This window comes from Phyllostomus hastatus, unplaced genomic scaffold, assembly GCF_019186645.2.
Source record: "Phyllostomus hastatus isolate PE091 unplaced genomic scaffold, TTU_PhHast_1.1 phas_contig_80, whole genome shotgun sequence".
Taxonomy (NCBI): Eukaryota; Metazoa; Chordata; class Mammalia; order Chiroptera; family Phyllostomidae; genus Phyllostomus; species Phyllostomus hastatus.
In genome coordinates this window covers 27,843,815-27,866,120 of record NW_025333960.1, presented here as the reverse complement: position 1 = coordinate 27,866,120, position 22,306 = coordinate 27,843,815, and the positions used below count along the sequence as shown (strand labels likewise).

General features: G+C 36.4%; 1 protein-coding gene and 1 pseudogene across 1 annotated transcript in view; one reads left to right on the top strand and one right to left on the bottom strand.

The window, feature by feature from the left end:
• CCDC178 (coiled-coil domain containing 178) overlaps positions 1-22,306 on the top strand; it is a 278,777-nt gene that overhangs the window by 156,753 nt on the left and 99,718 nt on the right. The gene's annotated exons all lie outside the window — the stretch shown is intronic.
• On the bottom strand, positions 14,657-15,186 carry LOC123826222 (annotated as a pseudogene).

Below are 22,306 nucleotides of genomic sequence, written 5' to 3'. Positions count from 1 at the left end.
AAAGTCTACACAGCACTTTAAAAGATACAGGATGTTTTTGTGTTTTCCTCATCTGATGCTCACAACTCTGCAATGTAGGTCCTCAAAGTATAGAACGGATAAGTGAAGCTCAGGGAGGGTAATGAGATTATGATGTTTTTATTAGCAGCACCTAGTCTCAAGCTTGGGTTTTCCAGTTGTGATTCTGGGGATTGCTACAATATCTGGCTACATTCCAAAAGAAGCCAATGGCAGGCAGAATTATAAGATGGCCCCTATATTAGGTTTCAAACGCTAAAGTAGAACAGTAGGATATCTATGTGTCTGTATCTATATCGATCATCTATCTACCTGTGTATATGTATTTCTTTATCCAGTTATTGCAAGGAATTGGGTTGTGTTGTTGTGGGGACTAGCTAAGTAAATCCAAAATTTATAGGGCAGATAATTGGGAAGGAGAGACCACAGATTGGCGGGAACCCAAGGGCACAAACTGAAGCTGATATACACAGGTAGAACTTCTTCCTTCTGCCTGTATCTGTGTCTGCCTGCCTGCCTTCTGCCTGCCACTTCCCACTTTGCCCCCTGGGAAGTCTCAGCCCTGTTTCCAAACCCTTCTTGAGTAAGAGTCAGACCCACCCAGATTATCTAGGGTTTTGGCCTTACTTCAGGTTAACTATTTAAAGGATTGAACCACATCTGCAAAATTAGTTCACAGCAACACCTGGATTAGTGTCTGATTGAATAACTGAGGAATGAAGCTTTGCCAAGTTGACATATCAGAAAAGCCATCAGAGTCCACCCTTTGATATGTTGGGTGCCTAATCAACTAGGCACCCAACATATCTCTCCAGACCACACTTGATCTCCAAATAAAGACAAAAACAAGGTCAAATTCCCATTGATAATGATATAACTATCCTGCATAGTCTGAAAACATGCTAACCCTTTCCCCAGAAGAGGATACAAAGCCCTTGAGTTGTATTCACTCTCCGCCTTTGATGTGCTGAAGCTGAAATACTGGGGCAATAAAGTTATCTATCACATTAAATGATTAGAGGCTAAGAGAGAGAAGAAACCAAAAATATTTGGGAGATTATATGTATATATATATATATATATTTTCACAATAAGGAGGACAGGTTTATAACTATTGCAAACTTCATTTCTGCAACTGGTAGTCATAGATAGTATTTATAGCTGTGTTTTCCCATTACCTATTTCATATTCTTTTGTCCTTATCAAGCTCCTCAGCTGGTCTTGGTTTTTTGCCTGTTGGGTTGACCCAAACCTTAATTCCTGAAGACCATGGGCCATTAAAAGTCCTGCCTGAATTGGGTTGTGGTAATTTTCAATTGAATTTAATCATAGGACCTGGAAGTAACAAGACGTGATGCCTAGAGGACTGACTGTATTCCAGACCTGCATCTTGTTACTCTTGCTGTGTAGCAACAAGACAGTTTCCCCTTGGCCATCATAATAAATCGCCCAGCCATAAGAGTAACCCTCATATTTGTTTGTTGACTTAGAGGAGTACAAAATGGCAAAAGTCTCAACTTCTGGATCAATGGAACAATTGGTATGTTCACCAGTGGAAGAACTTTCCTTTGAATATAAAAGCTCTAGATGAACAGAGCCTAGGGTCATTGAGATGGAAAGCAAAATTGTTGGTAGTGGAACATTAGGGGTAGGAGTGAGTGGAGCTATTTCCATTTTCACCCTTTGACTCCTGCACTGATTATCCTGACAATGGAAGAATTACCATCATATATTAGATGTTGATTAAGAACTGATACATCTTGGAGACATTGCCTCAGCCCCACATGCATTACCACCTAACTGGTGTTATAACTGAGTCTTCAAAAGGCCATTCCATCATTCTATCAAGTGGCCACTTAAGGTGAATGGTGGGCATGATAACACCAAGACATTCCATGAGCTTGGGCTCATTACTGAATTTCATTTGCTGTGGAATGATGAGTTCATTGGTAAGAAGCAATGCCTTGACAGTGTGTAAGGCATTCTAAAAGTCCACGGTGTCAGATGGGCTTACTGTGTTGGCCACAGTGATTGATCCTGACTACCATGGAGAAACTGTGCTGCTGCTACACAATGGGGGCAATGAAGAGTGTGTCTGAAATATGGGAAATCCTTGGGAGTGTCCCTTAGTACTCTCGTATCCTGCAGTTGAAGTCGATGGAAAACTGCAGCGGCCCAATTCAGCTAGGACTGGATGGCCTACCAACTTCAGCTATGAAGGTTTGGGTCACTCCACCAGGCAAAGAACCATAGCCAGCTGAGCTGATTTGCAGACAGGGAAGGCAAATTCATGTCCAGAGCAAGTGCATGTTCCATACTAACAAAGCAGTCCAATGTAATCAATCTGCCATCAGACAGTGAGCTGTTCACCCTGTGAATGTGCTGTATCAGGGACTCACTACTGGTCTGCACTCTGGCAGATTGGCGCTCAGCAGTGACTGTAGTTGGTGCAGCCTTGGTGGGTAGATGTAAATGTTGCTGAGCCCATGCATAATCCCCATCCCATTAATTGCCATAATCACCATGGTCGTTTTGTTCATGAGCCCATTAGACACTAACAGGAGTGACAGGGGAAAGGGGCCAACTCAAAATCCACTGCACAAGTCATCCCAGTCACTTGATTTTTAAAGTGCTCCTCTGCTGAGGTTATGCATTCACATGAGACACAAATATTCATAGTTTTTGCACATTCAGAGAGGTCTGTCCACATATTTCTTCCCCCAGACATTTTTAACCAGTTTCCTATCATATCCTTTCCAAGTCCATGACCATGCAGCCAAATCATTAGCCACAGCCCATGAATTGATATAGACTCATGCCATTGATATAGGCTCTGGCTATTTCTCCTTCCAGACAAAATGCACACTGCTCAGAGTGGGTCCTTCCCACAGGAAGATTTTTCTTTCACCTCCGTTCTTCGTGTCTGGCCAAGAACAGTGCTCTAGTGCGGCAGCTATATACTTTCAGGTGGTACCTGCATATTAAGAATCATCAATGAAATAGGCCTAAGTGTCTTTCTAACTCAATCAAAAGGAAGGAAAGTTCAGAGGGAGGAAAAGGTTTTTCTTGATCTTTTGAAGGTCCCTGGCTGTGTCTGAAAATTTAACTAATAAAGACATATTAACAGGAGAAAAGCATACAATATTTTTTTAAGTTTTATATGAAGCTTTATGAGAGCCTTCATAAAGAAAAAACCCGAAGAAATCATGAAACTTAAACAGTTTTATGGTAGGTTTGATATAGAGTCAATAGTGTGTGGAAATGTCACAGGTCAAAGAGTCTGAGACTGTGTAGTAAACCAAGGCAAACAGCAAGGCCTGCTTGTTCAGATTCTTCTCAGTGTCTGTGGAGATATCGATGCTCCTTCACTCTGGGAACAGGTGGGGTGCATCTCACAAGAAGGTTTCAGGGGAAAGAAGTAGGGGAAAGTCAGAGCGACTTTGCTGTTTCTGCTGTTTTCTCAAACTTCTTCAGCTTAAAATATTCAATATACCAAGGCACCATATTTTGGGGTCATGGGTCCTAAACCCCATCACTCCTCATGAGGCCCCAGGCATTATCTGAGGGAGAAGGAATTCTACCTACAGACAACAGCCTTGGCAACGCCATGGTGTCTTACCTTCCTGTGATTGTTCCTTTCTGTATACAGATTTTGGATTTGCTCAGCCAAGTCCCACAATTGTGTAGGCCAATCACTTCTAAGAAATCAATCATCTATCTATCTATCTATCTATCTATCTATCTATTTCATCTATCTATACATCCTATTGGTTCTGCTTTTCTGATTGAACTCGGGATTCCCACCACCTGTTACACATACACACAGCTTCTCCCAGTTACTTAATTAACACCAGCCTAAGTGCTGTCATGAAGGGTATTTTCAGGTGTAATTAAGGACTCAAATCATTTGATTAGAAGAAATTAGAAGAAAAGGAGATTATCCTTTTCTTCTGACCTAATTAAGTGAGCCCTTAAAAGAGTCTGGGCTTTTCCTGGAAAAAGAGATTTGAAGTGTTAGAAGGGCTTTGGTAGGAGATTCTTCACCGCTGGCTTGGAACTGGAGTGAGCCGAGTGGTAAAGATCTGAGGCCGTCTCCAGGAGCTGACAGCAACTCCCGGCTGACAGCCAGGAGGAACATGGGGGCCTCTGTCCCACAGCTACAGGAAATACCTTCTGCCAATAACCTGAGGAAGCTGGAAAGTGAATATTGCCCTGGTGGGGTCTCAGATGAGAACTCAGTGGCTGACACCTTAAATATGAAACATTGATCAGAGAACGCACAGCAAAGCCATGCCTCAACTCCTGGCCTACAGATCTGTGAGGTGAAAAACGAGTGTCTTAAGCTGCTAAGTTTGTGGTGATTTTTTTAGATAGCTACACAAAACTGACAGAGCCACACTCTTAACTATCCACAATTTTACTTCTATAATATAATGATTGAAATTGTTCCTACCTTAGACTTCTCAACTAGTCTTTGGATACTTGATTTTCCTTCCAACACAGATGTTCTTTACCATATTGGATTAGAATAGGTTTAGCCACCAGAGTCATGACCCAAATTTTCCAACTTTCCCAGAAGTCCTTGGAGGTAAATTGAGGTTTAGAAAGGTAAAACCACCTCTGTAGAAGGTCAGCTTGCTGCTGCCCTCTGGCTCTGGAATCTGCCTGGCAGACCTGGGGTTAATGATTCACAAATCCTAAATCACAGGACTTAGACTAACACACATGGACTAACTTAAATATGGCAACTCCTTAAATAGTAGCTATCAGAAAAGAGCAGGAAAATTGTGTGGTAACACTTCCTATTTAAAAACTTTTGAGCTGAAAACTATCTCAAATTTCATTTGGTATTGATTCAGTCAAAATTAAGAGTTTTAGAATTCATCTCATTTGCAATCCTATGGCCATCATTTATACTGTGACTACTTAAAAAGCACTTATCCTAAAGAATAGCTGTTAGCAGATTCCTTTCAGAGGACCCTGAGGCTGTACCTGGACGGATAGAGAGCCGCTGATCCCTTAAAAGTACATAAGAATGCAGCAGGAACCCGTCTGGGCTCTGTAATGAACTGGGAAATGACCGCAGGCGATGGAGTGCTGTTCTAGGGGAAAAACGTGCCGAAGTCCACGAAGGGAGCCTTGTAGAGAGCTGTATGGAGAGGAATGCACTCTCTGCCCAGTGACTACTAAAATTTTAGCCAGAATTCTGTTGTAGGCTCTATGTTCAAAGGAAAATTCAAGATTTTGGAAATTTTTCACAGAACATTGCCTATCAGAGTTTGAGAAATAGGAGCTTTAGAACTTGGTATTACTATGTTTCTAATGGGAAAAAAGGATGTTGAAAATTGACTTTTTCATAGGATTCTTTTATAGTAAAGGTGTAACAAATTCTGGATGTAGTGCATTGCAATAAAGCAAGTCACATAAAATAGAACTGTGTAGAAACATGATACCTTTATACTAATATTTGTAAACATTAATGCTTTTGCCATCCATGAATGCGATTTTCAAATATAAAAACACTGGGACTAAGTCATTAAGAGGTATCAAGGATGAGGATGAGTTGGAAAGATACTATCCTAAAGGCATTAAATTAAATTAAATTTTTTAAAAAACTGCAGCGTGTTCATTTTGCCTTCATGTTGCCAAGTTTGTGATTCAGGAATTTGATAGAAGATAGTTGTGCATGGTAAAGAGCTATTTGCCTCATATTCTGCTTTAGGATTTTCTGAAGGCTCCTTTAACTTACTGACTACAAATGAGTAGGCATAGTCATTAACCATTAATTAGTAACTGATTAATAATCATTAAGTGGTTATTAATCATTAGTAACTATTTCTGAAAATACCGTGTTCAATCTCCATTGCAACTGTCTTCTTCTCACTTACTGGACTCTCTTCCTTTTAGCCCCTGAGCCCCCTTTTCCTATATGCCAGGGCTTCTCTGTGGTGATGTTAACCACCAGGTCCCTTCCAGTCAATGTTCCCGGGGCAGAGGCAGGACCCTGTGCTGCAGTCATGCTCTGACATCTGGGTTTTTCCTCCCTCTTCCTTCTTCTCACCTTATCTAGTAAAAACAGAAGGAATCCTCTATACCTCTCCACATGCAGGTTTACATCTATTTTGTCTGAAAGTAAATCAGCCTCTTCAGCTGAGTCGCAAAGTTGGGTGGGCAGAGAGCTGTCATGGAACATTCACTGCGCTCATTTCTCTCTCTTGTCACTTTTATTTTTGCTGTGGAAACTGCCAAATATTGTCTATAATGATATTGGCTTTAATGACAAGGGGGTTAACACCAAAATTTTAGTTCTTTTGAATTTCTAATGCTCTCTCTGACATCTGGAATGACCTTGAGAAGAATTTGAAACAAGAATATTGGGATGAAGAATTCAGCATTCTTTTAGCAAGGTCTGAATTTTAAGTTATATATGTATATATACAATCATGTGGAATTTATGTATGTATAAATTCTCCACATAATTTCTATAACATAGTCAAGCACTGTCCCTCTGTTCAGCCCAGAAGTGTCTCAAATAGTAGACCTGCCAGATGTTTCCAAGGAGTAAAACATATAATGTACCTAATTTTGCAAAACTACGCAATAGGTAGACATTTCTTTCTCACCCCAGCTGGTGATCAGTTTATGCCCTGAAGCTTAGAGATTTATAGCCCTTGTAATTTTATCCTAAACAGAGTAATTTCCATTGCTATTATTTTAATTAGCATTGAAGACTTTGCCAAGATGTTGAATTTCAAGGTAATGAATTTCATCTGGGTAAGATCTAGTAGGTAGTTGTGATCATTTAAGATAGCTGATATCCTCACCAATCATTTTCTTATTAATTTCAGAGTGTTTGCTTATTTAGAATATTTACCCCAGTTTATTCTAAAATAATTTAAGGAACATCATGCCAATGGCAAGTCACTGAGTCTATTTCCAACAATATCAAAGTCCAACAAAAGAAATTTTTTATCATACTAGGAGTTATTTTTAACAGATAATTTGCACAAAATAAATGTGTACAAGAGGATAAAATAATTTTCTTAAAGTTTCAATGTTCAAGAAAGCTAAATTGTAATTTAATTCACTGTAGCTTTCCCCTCAGCAGACTTTTAATCTTACTGATGTGTGTTTTCTTTTGTTATTTGATATTCCATGGGTATTAAAAAGAAATGCTTAGGTAAAGTTGTGCTTCAATAAATGTCTTATAAAGAGAAGTCTCTCATCAAAGACCATGACCACTTTTTGTAAAACATATCTTTTAAAAAATACCTTTGGTTTTTATGAATAGAAATTACAGGTGCTTCTCACAGTCAATTTAGGCCCACAGTTTAGAGTCATTTTACTTACAGGTCTGACTTTTAATCAGCATGGTTTTCCTTTGATATATATGTTCTCACTCAGTGGAAAATGCAGGAATTTCACTACCATCTTCTGTTGGTCCTGGCTATAAGTATGCATGCTGGGGTATGGAATAATCACCAAAACAAATGGAGCGATAATGATAGAGAAGATCTTTGGAGCCCTAGTGTTAATCTTGTCCCCAATTCGTATGATGAACCCAACATTAAAGCTAACTGGCTATGACAGCTAACAAAGTGAAACCTGTGATAGACAGCCAGTGGAGCTTTGCTCCTGCACTCTCTTTGGGTGCTGAGTTCTTCATTTCACCATTTAGGAAAACATAATCTATTCCAGAATGCCATCACCAGGCATTTTAATAAATGAATAAAAAGTTATGTAGCTAAAAAATAAAGGAGAAAGGAAACTCCAAAAAGAAATTTGTAACAAAATTTTCCAGAGGAAATCTAAGTTATGAATATAATTAGCACGCTTGAATTGGACGTGATCATCTATCTTCTATTTTGAATTTTATTTCATTCATTCTTTGTTCTTAGGTAGCACAAAGGTTGAATAGAGAAGAAAATTAGCATATGAAATTGTCTTAACAAATTGGGCCAGAGAATTTGCTTAGCAGCCATCTTTCCTCTGTGGAAAACTGGAGAGAAATGGAGGCAGAGCTTGCAGGGATCTGAGCGTTTTCAGGCCAGAGTTCACTTTAGAAAGCTACGTTTTGATGAAAGCCATAGAAATGCTGTAATTTTTTCTCACCAAAATATAAGGATGAGTCTTATCCACCTTAAATTTTCATATATAATTATGAATTTATGAAAGCAGGATAAATACTTCGTTTAGTACAACAGTTTGGTGAAGACTCATTGAAACTTTCTTATTTGTCAGTTTGGGCAATTTGAAAAATTTTGGGAAAGATTTGCCCATTGATTTAATGAGTAAACCCTGACCTAATGTTCAAGAAAAATACAAGTATTGGAGAAGAAAATTCAAGTTACAAATATCATTATTATCTTATTAAACAGAACTATAATAAACTATAATAATAATTAACTATTTGAACTTCATATTAATAATTCTTCTTTATCATTTACCACTTCTATTCCATTATTTTACTTTTATAACCACCATTTAGGCAGGTGGGACAATTTTATTCTCATGAATGGAGGATAACAGTGATGCACAGCTAGTACATCATAAATTTTGATACTTGTTAGTTCTTATTATATCTCATTGCTGTCCTCATATTAATTGTGCTTAAATAAATGGTTGCTTTTACTTCATGCTGTAAATAGAATGTGATTAGTAACATGTAAATAGAATGTAATTAATAACACACAGAATTGGTTAGGGGCATGTTTAAATTGCCCAAAATCAAAGCAAACAATTTCTAGCCTTAAGAAATTTAATAAACACAATCTATCACATTAACAAAAAAGGGAAAAAAGATCAAATAATCATCTTAATAGATATAGAAATTTAAAATATAAAATAAAAATAGTTTATGAAATTTAACAGTCATTCATGAGAACTTTTAGCAAACTAGAAATAGAAAATAACTCATTTAACATGATGAAAGATCACTTTAGAAGCTACAATTATTTTAAAATGTTACTTATTCATAGAAAGTTCAAACGACTCTATAGACAAACTGCTAAAATTAATTCATGAATTTGGGGAAGTCAGAGGATAGAAAATAAATAAAAGTCTACTGTATTTCCACACACTAGCCACAAATAACTAAAAAATTAAAAAAATTTGTACTTAAAACCACTACATTTTTATTAATGTCACTCCAACAAATTCAATAAATAATGAAAAATAAATAAAACCTTAAAATGGTTACTATTTATAATTGAATAACTAAACATCAAATGCTTAGGTATATATCTACCAAAAATCTATACGTATTCACAAAAATCTATAAAATATCTCTGAGAAAAATCAAAAAAGTTCTAAATAAATGACCTACTTTGTGAAATGGAAATTCATTATTTTAAATAATATAATTTAACATAGTTCAGTTTCCCCAAATTGACTTATATATGCAGTAAAATTAAAATTTAAAACCAAACCAGAATATTTGGAAATTAATTCATCAACATTCTAAAATGTGTGAGCAAATGAAAAGGGTCAAGGGTAGTAAATATAAACTTGAAGTACAAAGCTGAGGATTTAAACTACCTGGTATTCACATTTACAATAAGACCATGTTATAAGAAAGAGATACCGCTTCACACTAGTCAGAATGGCCATCATAAACAAATCAACAAACAGCAAGTGTTGGTGAGGTTATGGAGAAAAGGGAACCCTAGTGCACTGTTGGTGGGAATGCAGATTGGTGCAGCCACTGTGGAAAACAGTATGGAATTTCCTCAGAAAACAAAAATGGAACTGCTTTTTGACCTGGCAATTTCACTGCTGGGATTATACCCTAAGAATCCTGAAACATGAATTCAAAAGAACCTATGCACCCCAATGTTCATAGCAGCACAAGTTACAATAGCCAAGTGTTGGAAGCAACCTAAGTGGCCATCACTAAATGAGTGGATCAAAAAACTATGATAAACTTACACAGAGGAATACTAAACAACAGAAAGAAAGAAGGAGCTCCTACCCTTTATGACAGCTGGGGTGGAACTGGAGAGCATTATGCTAAGTGAAATAAGCCAGGTGGTGAAAGACAAATACCATATCTCATCTATAAGTGGAACCTAGTCAACAAAACAAACAGGCAAGGAAAGTATAACCAGAGACACTGAAATAAAGAACAAACTGACAGTAACCAGAGGGGAGGGAGGAGAGGAGTAATGGGGGGAAGAGGGCAAAGGATAGTCAAGGAACATGTATAAAGGACCCATGGACAAAGCCAAAGGGGAGTAGGATCAAGGGTGGGAGGTGGGGATGGCTGGGGTCAAGGGGAAGTAGTGGAGGGGGGGAGAAATGGAGAGAACTGTACTTGAACAACAATTTTTAAAAAGAGAAAAAATGTTTATACATACATGGTAAAAAAAATCCAAATGGTACAATAGGGACGTATGAGAAAATAAGAAACTCTTGATTGTGGTTCCCTTCCCACCATTACCTCTTTCTCATGTGTCCGTTCAGAAATATTCTGCACTGCTGCTAATATGTGTATGTGTGTGTACATATATAGTTATGCATACATCTTCTAGTAGCCAAAACTAATTCTGTGTTTTACAGGAATATAAAATGTGTATTAAAATTTTCACTCTAATACTACCCAAATTCTTATTTCAAACTCTTAATTGTTTTCTATTTATTTATATGTTATGGATTCATTATTGGAGATACAAGGAACTTGGCAGCACCAAAGCATTTGGCAAGAACCCTTCCTTTTCTTACAATAGTAATTAAAAGCCTGTTCCAAAATGAAAAAAAAAAAGAAAGTGTGCTATTGGTGCAAATATAGGTAATAGAACAATCAGACAGAAATAGACTTAGAATGTAAACATGGCCTCTTCATTTATAATAAGATGCCACCAAAATAGAGCAAAACAATGTACTGGAAAATAATTGGTGCTGAACTCAATAAATGATGCATGATTGATTGGATAACTGTACTTAAAAATAGAAGCTTGATCTTCTGCTTCACAACATACACAAAATCAGTTCTACCTGTATTACACATGTAAATGTGAAAGTTACACACAAACCTTTTAGAGAAAATCATATGAGAACATCTGATTTGTGGTGGGATTGCCAGGGATGTTTTAAATAGGACACAAGTACAAACCATGAGACAAAAATCCCATAAACTATACTGTTTTAAAATTAAGATTTCCATTTATCAAAAGATACCATTAAAGAATGAAAATATAAACCACAGCTTAGAAAAAGTGCATATATATAATTTATATATAAACATACATATACATATACATCATATACATATACATATAGTCTCCAGCAAAATACTATCAACTATGATAAATAAGGAACCCCTAACAAAACAATAAAGACAGGCAATCTAAATTTAAAAATTGGAAAAAGAATTGAAATCACTTCACCAAAGGGGCTATACGACTGGGTAATAAACATATGAAAAGGCATTCAATATAAAGATCAAAGAACTGCAAAGAAAAACTGCCATGATTTGTCTCTACATACTTATCTAAATGGCTCAAATTGTGGAGCATAACTCAGAATGTAGAGCAACAGGAACTCTCAAGTATCTCAAGTGGGGAGGTTAGTCGGTGAAGCCATTTTTAAAATGTTGACACTATCAGAGTTCAACATATGCAAATATTATTTCATTTATATATGTCAGGAACTAGTGCATATATGCAGCATAATATGCTAATATTTTATACAAAATGTAAATAACAGCTTTATTCACAATAGCACCCTAACAAAAAGTTATTAACAGTAGTATGGATATATTACAGTTTTTTCATACAATGGAATCATATATAACAATATAACAAAATGTTGCAGCCCCACAAAATATGGATGAATCTAACAGAATTAATATTGAGCAAAAGATGCCAGACTCAGGAAAAAATATATTTAGGGAATATTGTAATAACTATTTATGGTGTCTGATGAGGGATACTAGATTTATTGGGATGATCATTTTATGTTACATAAATGTTTATTCACTATGTTGTACACCTGAAATGAATGTAATATTTTAGTCAATTGTAACTGAAAGATTAAAAATTTTTTTCTCAAAAAGGCAAATACTTCGGATTATAATTATATGAAGATCAAAACAAACAGAACTTGCATGTTAGGGGTGTGGTTTGTTACTGACTGCAAATAGGCATGAGGGAAGAAGCTTCTGGAGTGATTTTTCTTCCTATATCTTCATGTAGGTGGTGGTTATGTAGGTATATTCATTTATAAAAATTTATCAATTCCTATAATTATGTATATCAATCTTTTATAAAGGATGTATACCAGTTGTGGAAATTTTGCATTTTTGTTATAAAACAGAATTAAGATAAGTATTAAATACATATTCTGGATTTAAAAGAACAATTTTGACAAGTTTATTCTCTTTGTATTATGTATGTAGACATAAAGCTGTACTTAGAAACCCAGCAATCTGTTTATAACTGTAGTTGTAATAGTTGACTAATAATTCAGAAAGTTTAAAGAATTATTCTCCTAACAATTTCTACACCTGTCAATATAATCTGGGTTCTGTATCTTGAACAAGTAGCATCGCCTATCTCATCTGAAGAGAGAGTGTATAAAGTATGGTTTCTATTTCAAACATATCACTTCTCCATATTTAAGTCACTGAAATACACAGAAAATTTGTGATTCCTTTGTTCAAAAAAGGTTATAAGGCAATTTGAATGATACTTTTGTATTATATACAATACTACTTTCAGTTTTCTTAAAGTGTTCATATCCATCTGCAATGGTGAGGATCCTTTGAAATTTCAAGAAAAATCAACTATGGTTATTTCATGTGAAACTGTCTTACTATTTTTTTTTTAATTTTAATCTCCTGAGTTGTAAGAAGACAGCTTAGCAAAGTGTATAAAGGCAGCAAAGCAGGTAGCTTAGATTTCTGTTAGTCTTCCAAGGAAAATCTACAAGTAAACTGGAATATAACACAGAGAGATTATACAGTAAAATGCTTTTGCAGACTAGGATTTAAAGAGCTGGAAACCTTATTATTTTTCTCAGTAAACATGTAAATGGATAAATTTCTATGTTTTTACATTTTAAAAATGAATTGTGAAGTGTCTCTCTATAGAATTAAAAACCCCATAAAATGCTATCCATGTAAAGTACTCTGAAAAGTCCACTCATTTAAGAACACTTGGCAGAAATAGATACTTTGATGAAAATGAAAATCACTAACTCAATCCACCCATTTCCTCTGTGCAGGTAACTCCGAGTTCAACAAAGCATGAGTATTATGCAATTCCACTCATCTATTCATTCATTCAATAATGCTTATTGATTACCAGACTATGCACCAGACACTGGAGCAAAAATATTAGTAAGATTTACAGTTCACAAAATGGGGCTTAATACTACAGATATATGTTAATAAAATATTAGTACTAATAAATCATGGTGGTTGCAGTGACAGCGATATACATAATACATTATCAACCACTGACTGAGGCATACCCAGTGCCTGTTTTCCATGAAAAGATGAAAATATGAATATTTATACCTTTCACCACATTACTACATATACAAAATATTTATGACCAGTGAATTAGGAATTACTTCCCAATAATGAATATCTTATTATAAATGCCAGGTTTATTGCTTTTGTGTCCTGCATTACTACTAAAGAGATTTGTTTGTTTTACCTTTTTTCTCCCTCTGTCTTTCTTCATATCTGTCAATACATTAAAAATATGAATTATGTGTATCTCTGTGTACATAAGAACATGATTGTGTTGTTACTGATTTTGCTTATGCAAACTCATTATCGGCACGCCTGTACCTCCCTGCCAGGGTGGCATGGCATATTGATACCAAAACACAAAATATCTTTGATCAGCCTTTCCAGATAGATGAAAGTTTTCAGTTTCATTATTTTTTTTCAAAACTACCCAAATTAATATCTGGCCAACACCACAAAAAGTCAGCCATAAAATGAATTGCACAGTAAACATCTCACCCTCCCTCTTCCATTGTATTAGATTTTCATGAAAGATCTTATTTTGTTAGAAAAAATAGGTGGGTGACTTAATATTTCAAAAACATTTTTTATTCTTTGAGGCACTTCTGTTTCCACACAATATTGTAGAAAAAAGAAGTGACTTGGAAAGAATAGTGGGTCGGGGAAATGGTGGTGGGGTGGTTCAGGGAGACGGTTATCTTTAGCGGGGAGTGTGAGGACAAGAGGACCTGAGGCAGCTGAGTGAATTCATGCTTCACAAAGACAATGAGGGGGATGCAAAAGGAAAAAAAGAGGAAACAGGAAAGGAAAGGAATAAGGTGAGAGAATAGCAAGAGAAGACATAGAGGGAAACAAGCAAACAGTTATCGCAATATTATTGATTATATTCCCTAAGCGCACTTTACACCTCCTAGGCTGTTTTGTAACTGCCAATTTGTATTTCTTTATTCCTTCACCTCTTTCACCCAGTCCCCCAGGCTTCCCCGCTCCTGGCAACTCTGTGTCTATGAGTCTGTTTCAATTTTGTTTGTTTTCATTTACTTTCTTCTTTAGATTTCACATGTAAGTGAAATCATGTGCTATTTGTCTTTCTCTGACTGACTTATTTCACTTAGCATAATACTTTCTAGGACCATTCGAGCTGTCACATATGATAAGATTTCATTCTTTTTTTTTTTAGTATAAAATTTTTATATTTAGAATTAGCCAGCTGGACTCAGTTTAGATGATCCCAATTTTGTTGGCAACATCCAAAGCATCATAGGCTGGAGCCAGTCAAACATATGCCTTCTCCCCGTCGGGTCTGATCAGGGTGTTGACCTTGGCCACATCAATATCATACAGCTTCTTCACAGCCTGTTTGATCTGGTGCTTGTTGGCTTTGGCATCCACAATGAACACAAGTGTATTGTTGTCTTCTATCTTCTTCATGGCTGACTCAGTAGTCAGGGGGAACTTGATGATGGCATAGTGGTCAAGCTTGTTTCTCCTGGGGCCACTCTTCCGAGGATATTTAGGCTGCCTTCGGAGCCGCAGTGTCTTAGGCCTCCTGAAGGTGGGTGACGTGCGGATCTTCTTCTTTTTGTGGCTGTGGACACCTTTTAGCACTGCTTTCTTTGCCTTCAAAGCCTTTGCCTTGGCTTCGCTTTGGGAGGGGCAGGGGCTTCCTTCTTCACTTTGGGTGCCATCTTCATGAAAAGCGAGATTTCATTCCTTTTTATGACCAAGTATAATCTATTGTACATGTGGTCCACTATATTTTAAAGATTACTCTGTGTTGCTGTAATGTATATCTAGTACATTTCTCTCAATCGTTTTGCAGTCTTTCATGGTCAGTGGCCTCCACATTTGACTCAGCCCATCTTCATTTAAATGGACACCTATATCACCTGGAAAATTAAACTTCAACTTTGCAACATATGAGGGAGAACCCAAAAATACCTGGAATTTATTTTTTAAAAATCATGTATTTATTCCTACATGTTTAAACTTCAGTCACCTTCAAAGTACCCTCCAACTGATGCAATGTACCTATCAAGATGTTTTTCCACTGCTCAAAACAGTTTTTGGACTCAATTTTGATGCCTTTTAGTGCCTTCTACCATTTTTTGTTTCACTTCTTCAACACCAGCAAAATGTTTCCCCTTGAGGATTTTTTCATCCAGGGAAGCAAAGTAAAAGTTACTCAGGGCAAGATCGGGTGACTAGTGAGGGTGGGGAATGGGGGTCATACCGTTTTTGGTCAAAAACTGCTGAATATGCAACATGGTATGGGCAGATGCACCTGTAAATCACCCATTATGAAATAGTCAAATGCACTGAGTTTCAAAAAAAATTCACTGAAGCAGAATGCAGCCTCTCACAACACACTAGCTGGTGCCTGTTACAGATGGGTTCCTAAAGCACTCACCTAGCAGGGGAAGCCTGTAGTACAAGGGGTTCACCTTCTGGAAAATGATTTCAGTTTTTGGGGGCCCCCTCTTATAAAGATAATTCTGGACCCCAAAAACAGAAGGTGCAAGAATAGAAAATTAACAAACCTCTAACTTCCTATAATGCAAGACCTACATGAACCACATTTAATTCAAGGGGATATAGGATGAATAAATTTGGACATTGTTTAAGATATTTTAATAGCTCTGACCACTCTGTAAAGTTATTGTGTCCATTTTGAGAGTACAATACTTTAAAATCCTAAGCATCTCATGACTTTTTAAGAAGCTAGAGACATTTCTGAATTATTAATTGACTGTGTCTCCTCGGTTTGTGTCTCTACTGGAAAAATGAAGAAAATGCTTTCCAGCAGTTTCTCTGTATATAGGCATAAGTACAACCTAAATAGATCTTGAATGAGAGGTCTAAATTGGAACTTGGTTTTGCATGATACTTATATTTTAATTAAGGGTCTAGAGCATGGTCAGCAAACTTTTTTTGTAAAGGTAAGAATACTAAATATAGGCTACACACTCCACTCAGTTTCTATCACAGTTACTCCAATCTGCCACAGCAGAGTGGAGACAGCCATAGACAATATGAGTGAATGGGGTGATGGTGCTCCAATTACATTTATTTACTAAAATAGGCAGTAAGCTGGATCTGGCTGGAGAGTCATACTTTGATGATCCCAGTTCTAGAATATGATTTTTTTTCATATTGGGATTTAGCTATTTGGGGGAGTAGATGCATCTCAAGATGAATATTCATAGAAAATTGCCTTAGGTATTCTATTTTATTTTATTTTAAGTCTATTTTTAATTACAGTTGACATACAGTATTGTATTCAGGTGTACAAATTAATGATTCACCATTTATATACCTTACAGAGTGATCACCGCAATGTCTAGTAACCATTTATCACCACACATACTTATGATGATGTCATTGAATCTGCTCTCTATGTTGTACATTACATCCTTGTGACTTATTTTATAACTGAAAGTTTGTGTTTCTTATACCTCTTCCCTTTGCTGGCTCTTCTCACCTCTGTCCTCAGGCAACCATCAGTTTGTTCTCTGTATCTATGAGTTTGTTTCCATTTTATGTGTTCACTTGTTTTCTTTTACAGATTCTACATATAAATAAAGTCAAATTGTATTTGTCTTTCTCTGTCTGACTTACTTCACTTAGTATTATGTTCCCTCAGTCCATCCATGTAGTCACAAATGTCAAGATTTCATTCTTTATTGCTGAGTAATATTCCACTGTATGTATGTATTGTGTTTATTCACCCATCTGTGGACACTTAGATTGCTTACATGTCTTGGCTATTATAAATAATGCTGCAGTGAACATAAGGGTGCATACATCATTTTGAATTAGTGTTTTCTTTTTCTTTGGATAAATACCCAGAAATAGAATTACTATATCATATGATAGTTCTCTTTTTAGCATTTACAGAACCTCCATACTGCTTTCCATGTGGCTGCTTCAGTTTGCACTCCAACCAACTGTACCTGAGGGTTGCTTTTCCTTCACATCCTCACCAACACTTGGTATCTCTTGTGTTTTTGGTAATAGCCATTCTCACAGGTGTGAGGTGACATCTCATTGTGGTTTTGGTTTATATTTCCCTCATAAGCAGTGACATTGAGCTTCTTTCCATGTGTCTCATGGCCATTTGCATGTCTTCTGCCTTGTGTGTTTTAAATCCTATCTCTACTTGAGATACATTGCAAGGTGCAGACGGTGCCCTAACATGAAAAACAACATCAGGTGATTTAGAGATATCTGTGATTTTAATTTCTTAGAAAGGGGAATATCTGACTGAAAAAAAGTAAAAGAAAAGAAGCATTAATAATAATTATATTCCTAAGGATATTTTATTAGACTAAGAATTATTTACTGTACTTATATTTGGCACCTCTGTGACAATAGTCCCGTGTCCCCTGACCCTGCCTCCCAAGGAAAAGACACTGAGACTGTTTCATTTTTTTTTAATTTCAAATAACTTTTTTTCTCTGTGAGCATTCAGTTTATTTTTAAAGACTGCTGTATTCTACAGATTATTCAGAAATTAGAGCATTCATATTCATCAGTCTGAAATCTTGAGTACTCTAATTCCCATCCAAGCTTAGGAAGTGGTGTACTCCCAGACAGGGTGCTAGGATGAACTGAGAGTGTATCCTAGCCTTAATCCTGCTCTTTTCCTCTGCAACATTGGACAAGAAACTGACTATTAGGGGCTTAATTGTTTCATTGTCAAGGAAAGAATTTTTTTTTAATATCTATTCCTCATGGACTTGCACCAAATCGTTAATACTCTCCCTGGGGTCTAAACATGGCTATTGTTTGTGAAAAGGGGCTTTAATTTTCTACTTCGTGCACCTCTCTATTTTGTGTGTGTGGTATAATCAGCATGTATTATTTTATAGCAAATGAATTTTTAAAGAAATATTTAAATTCTAGTATAACATGAATGTTGCCATAAAATTGGCATTAAACATAAATATTTTCAAATTTAAGCAGTTTCTATAAACATCAGGTGAGGTCAGGTTACCTGACCACATCAGTAGCAAGTTACAAGCATCACATATCTTAATTTTCAATGAGTTGACATAATTTATACCATCATATATATTCTGGAACCATTTAGGTCAGTCTGTCTCTCCTTTGTCATAAAGTTTCTAGGTCCTGTTCTTACAGTCTCTGCATTAATGTAGTACATTATTACTTCACGATAAAGTTAGTTGATAATTCCTTAACTCTTTTTGCTGATGACCTTTTAAAGCTGCATAATTAGAATAAGTTGTGGTTATTGTATTGGAATCTCTATCCCATGGGCCGACAAGGCAGCGCATTAATTCTCTGCATCACCCACTCCCTGTGCAGTGCCATCAGCACAAAGATATTATTCTTTGTAATTACATAAAGAAAGGGTCTATTTAGTGTTAACTGACCTTTCTGTGACTGATCAGCCTTTTCCACCAGTGGAGTAGAAATGTATATCATTAAAATGTGAGTAAATAAGAAACCTTCTAAATCTTAAACTATTCAAATCAGGAAGGGCACATGAAAAGGAAATTGCTCAGTTTTTCACATGAAATGGTGAAAAGAGTAGCAGACTTTAAAACTATTTTTAAAATATTGACAAATTGAAATATAATTAAACTATGATAATGCATAGGAATGTTTAAAAAGGAAATAATATGCAAATATGTTTCTATTTACAAACTTGAGCAGTGTTAGAGGACACATTATTAAACTCAAATATGTACTCAGGATTAAAATTTAAAGTTTATTAATGACTAATAAATAAACTTAGGGAATTATTACTGTGACTGTCATTTAGAATGTACATATAATTTAACTACTTAAATTATATAATTTAACTTGGAGAAATTTATTGGAATAATTACATGATACTGGCTTTTACTCTCTTTTTCTTATAACCTAATTTGTTTTTCTAATCAGTTATACTGAATACTTTGAGGGGACATACAACTATATAGAAGGAAACCAGATCAAATGCAAAGGTAACAGCTAATACAGGTTATATTTGCATAGCATTTCCTAAAGCCATTAAGTAATTAAAGGAGAAACACTATGGTCAACATGGAGGTAATTGTTCCTTTTTTATGAACACACACCCCCAATCAGGTGATTTTTAGCATTTAACAAGCTTCTGTGTTTCTAGATCAGGTTTTCCTTGCCAAGGACACATACAGGGCACTGTATATGAAATATCTTCAGCATCTCTTCACAAATGAACTCTTCCTTGAAACTTAGAACTAATCTCTTATGGAACTCCTATTATTATTTGGATATGCTTTTATCCTTTTTTCATGTATAATGTATTCTGATGAGGTTAGCTTTGTGAATGCCTCAATTCCCTTACCTGATTGCAAGCTCCTTCGGCCCTGAAATTGTGTATTTTTTCATGCTGTTATCAATAATTCCCAGTCAAATATATACAATGAACACAGTAAAAAATAATAAGGGACAAGCAGGGTTAATACGAAGTATTCATAAATTCCCAATAAACCTTTTTCTGAGCTCCAAGAGGCAATGCCATAGTGTCCATTAGTACACTAATGGACAGTGTACACTAAAATTAGTACACTAATTTTTAGTAAGTCGACAGTAGCTAAATTTGTAAACATGTCAGGGATCTAAGATAAGGAATGCTATATGTGGTCACCGATGTGGGTGCTAGAGGCAGGTGGCTAAAGGAAGTATCCCTCTGAACTCTGGCAAGGACCAGTTTAACTGGTCAGATGATATGCGGCAGGCTGTCATCAAACAGTGTCATAAAGTTGCTATTTCACCTCTCACAGTGTCTCCATAGTGCTTGTGTATACAAGTTGCTCAATGAGTATTTTTTTATTTTAGAACATATCTTTTATTTACTTGTAGAGAGGGGAAGGGAGAGAGAAAGAGAGGCAGAGAAACATCAATGTGTGGTTGCCTCTCATGCGCCCCCCACTGGGGACCTGGCCCATAACCCAGGCGTGTGCCCTAGACCGGGAATTGAACCGGTGACCCCTTGGTTTGCAAGCCACACTCAATCCACTGAGCCAGACCAGCCAGGGCTCAATGAGTATTTTTTAATGAATTAGTGAATAGAGAGCATTTTGTCAAACAATAATATGTAGAGTTTGAAGCATATAACAATAGGACTGGTTTGTTCATTTAAAAATCAAGAATGTTCAAGACTAATTACCAGAGAACTCATGTTGGACAAGAGATTGGTTTCCATGGCAGCACAGACAAAGAAGTGGGTCCTAGGAGAGTTAAAACAGTTATTTGCTACTTTGAGGCTTCAGGGTATCGACACATCTCACTCTTACAGACTTGCTCCTTGGAAACACTGGGGAGAACTTTCATTTTCGATAGTAATCGGTGTATAGATTTTAAAAGAGCAGCAGTACAATAACACCTCTTTGCACACAGTAGGTGATATACTTAATAAACTGTATGTTTTCTCCCTGTTATATCGTTAGAGAATTGGCATGTATTTTCAGCATTTGTGTTCACCACACTAGTGCCCGTGAATCAAAAGGAACGTTTTTAAAGTGACAGTATGCACAGAGACTTGGAGCCTCCAGGACCTATTTACTCTAAAATCTATCCCCTGCACATTTTATGAATTAGCCGTAGTATTGATACCTGCTTTAATAACATTGAAGCATTACTGAGTGCAAAACTATCAATACAGTGCCCTAAACTGGCAGAAAGATGTCAAAGGCACATGTGGGGACTATGGAGACTTGACAGTCTGATGTCAGAAGTGCAGTGGGTAAGCATGCATACAGGATCACGTGCTACTGAAACACTGCTTGGAATGAAGCATTATGGTGATAGGTATCAACAGGATACTAAATATGTGGGTGCATTTTATTGTCGACACTATTAGTAACATTATAAAGTCAAGAGATAGCAGAACATGAAACATGGTCTATGAAAATCTAATACACGAGTCAATAGTCCTATAAGGAGCCAAGAAAATGTTGCTCTTGATGGACTCACCCACCTGTACTGAGATGTATACTGACCTGTGTGGCCAGACAGCTTTTATTCCTGCCAAATAATATGGCTCTTCTAAGGTTCGGGTCACTAACTTTTTTCTTACATTAAGTTTTTTCTGACCTTGCTCCCCACCTGATAGAATCGGTTCCACCTGGTAGAATCAAGTCGAGATACCTAAAAAAATACCATCGATAGACTTGTTTATACTTCTGCCTCCCCCTACTCTAGCCTGTAATCTCTGGTGTCAGGTTATCTTTTTAATCCCTGGGATAGCCTTGGACCTGGACCCACAGAGTAAACTGTCTGCTAAACAAATGCTTCAATGAACAAACAAATAAATAAGTGAAATGCTAGATGTGAGAATGCTCTGGAGTAAGATTCAATAAGTACCAGTAATACAGCTTTTGTTTTCTGGTGGTTGTGGTAGGAAGTCAATTCTTTCCAGTGAGGGGACTAAGATGAATGTGGTGCCGCCCATGGCAGCAGAGATCTCGCCAGATGCAAGAAAGAAAGGAGTTGTCTGTCGTAACCTGTGAATAACCAAGAATCAGGATATAACAGACAGATCTTCGGACAAGATCATCTGAGGCAACCATACAAAATCATATCAGGATAGGACAGCCAGAATTAAACCTGTGTCCAAAAAAGCTCTCTTACAATATGTAATCAAAGGAAGGACCTAGCTAACCCCTCTGCCTGGTGAACTGGATTCAATCTCCTGTATTAAGAGTAACTGAGGGTATAAAGGATATATTAGTATAAATTTAGCCATAGACACTAGGACTATTTGCAAAAAGTATTTGTAAATAGCTGTGGTTTTCTACATATGCATGTACAGTGCTAATATTT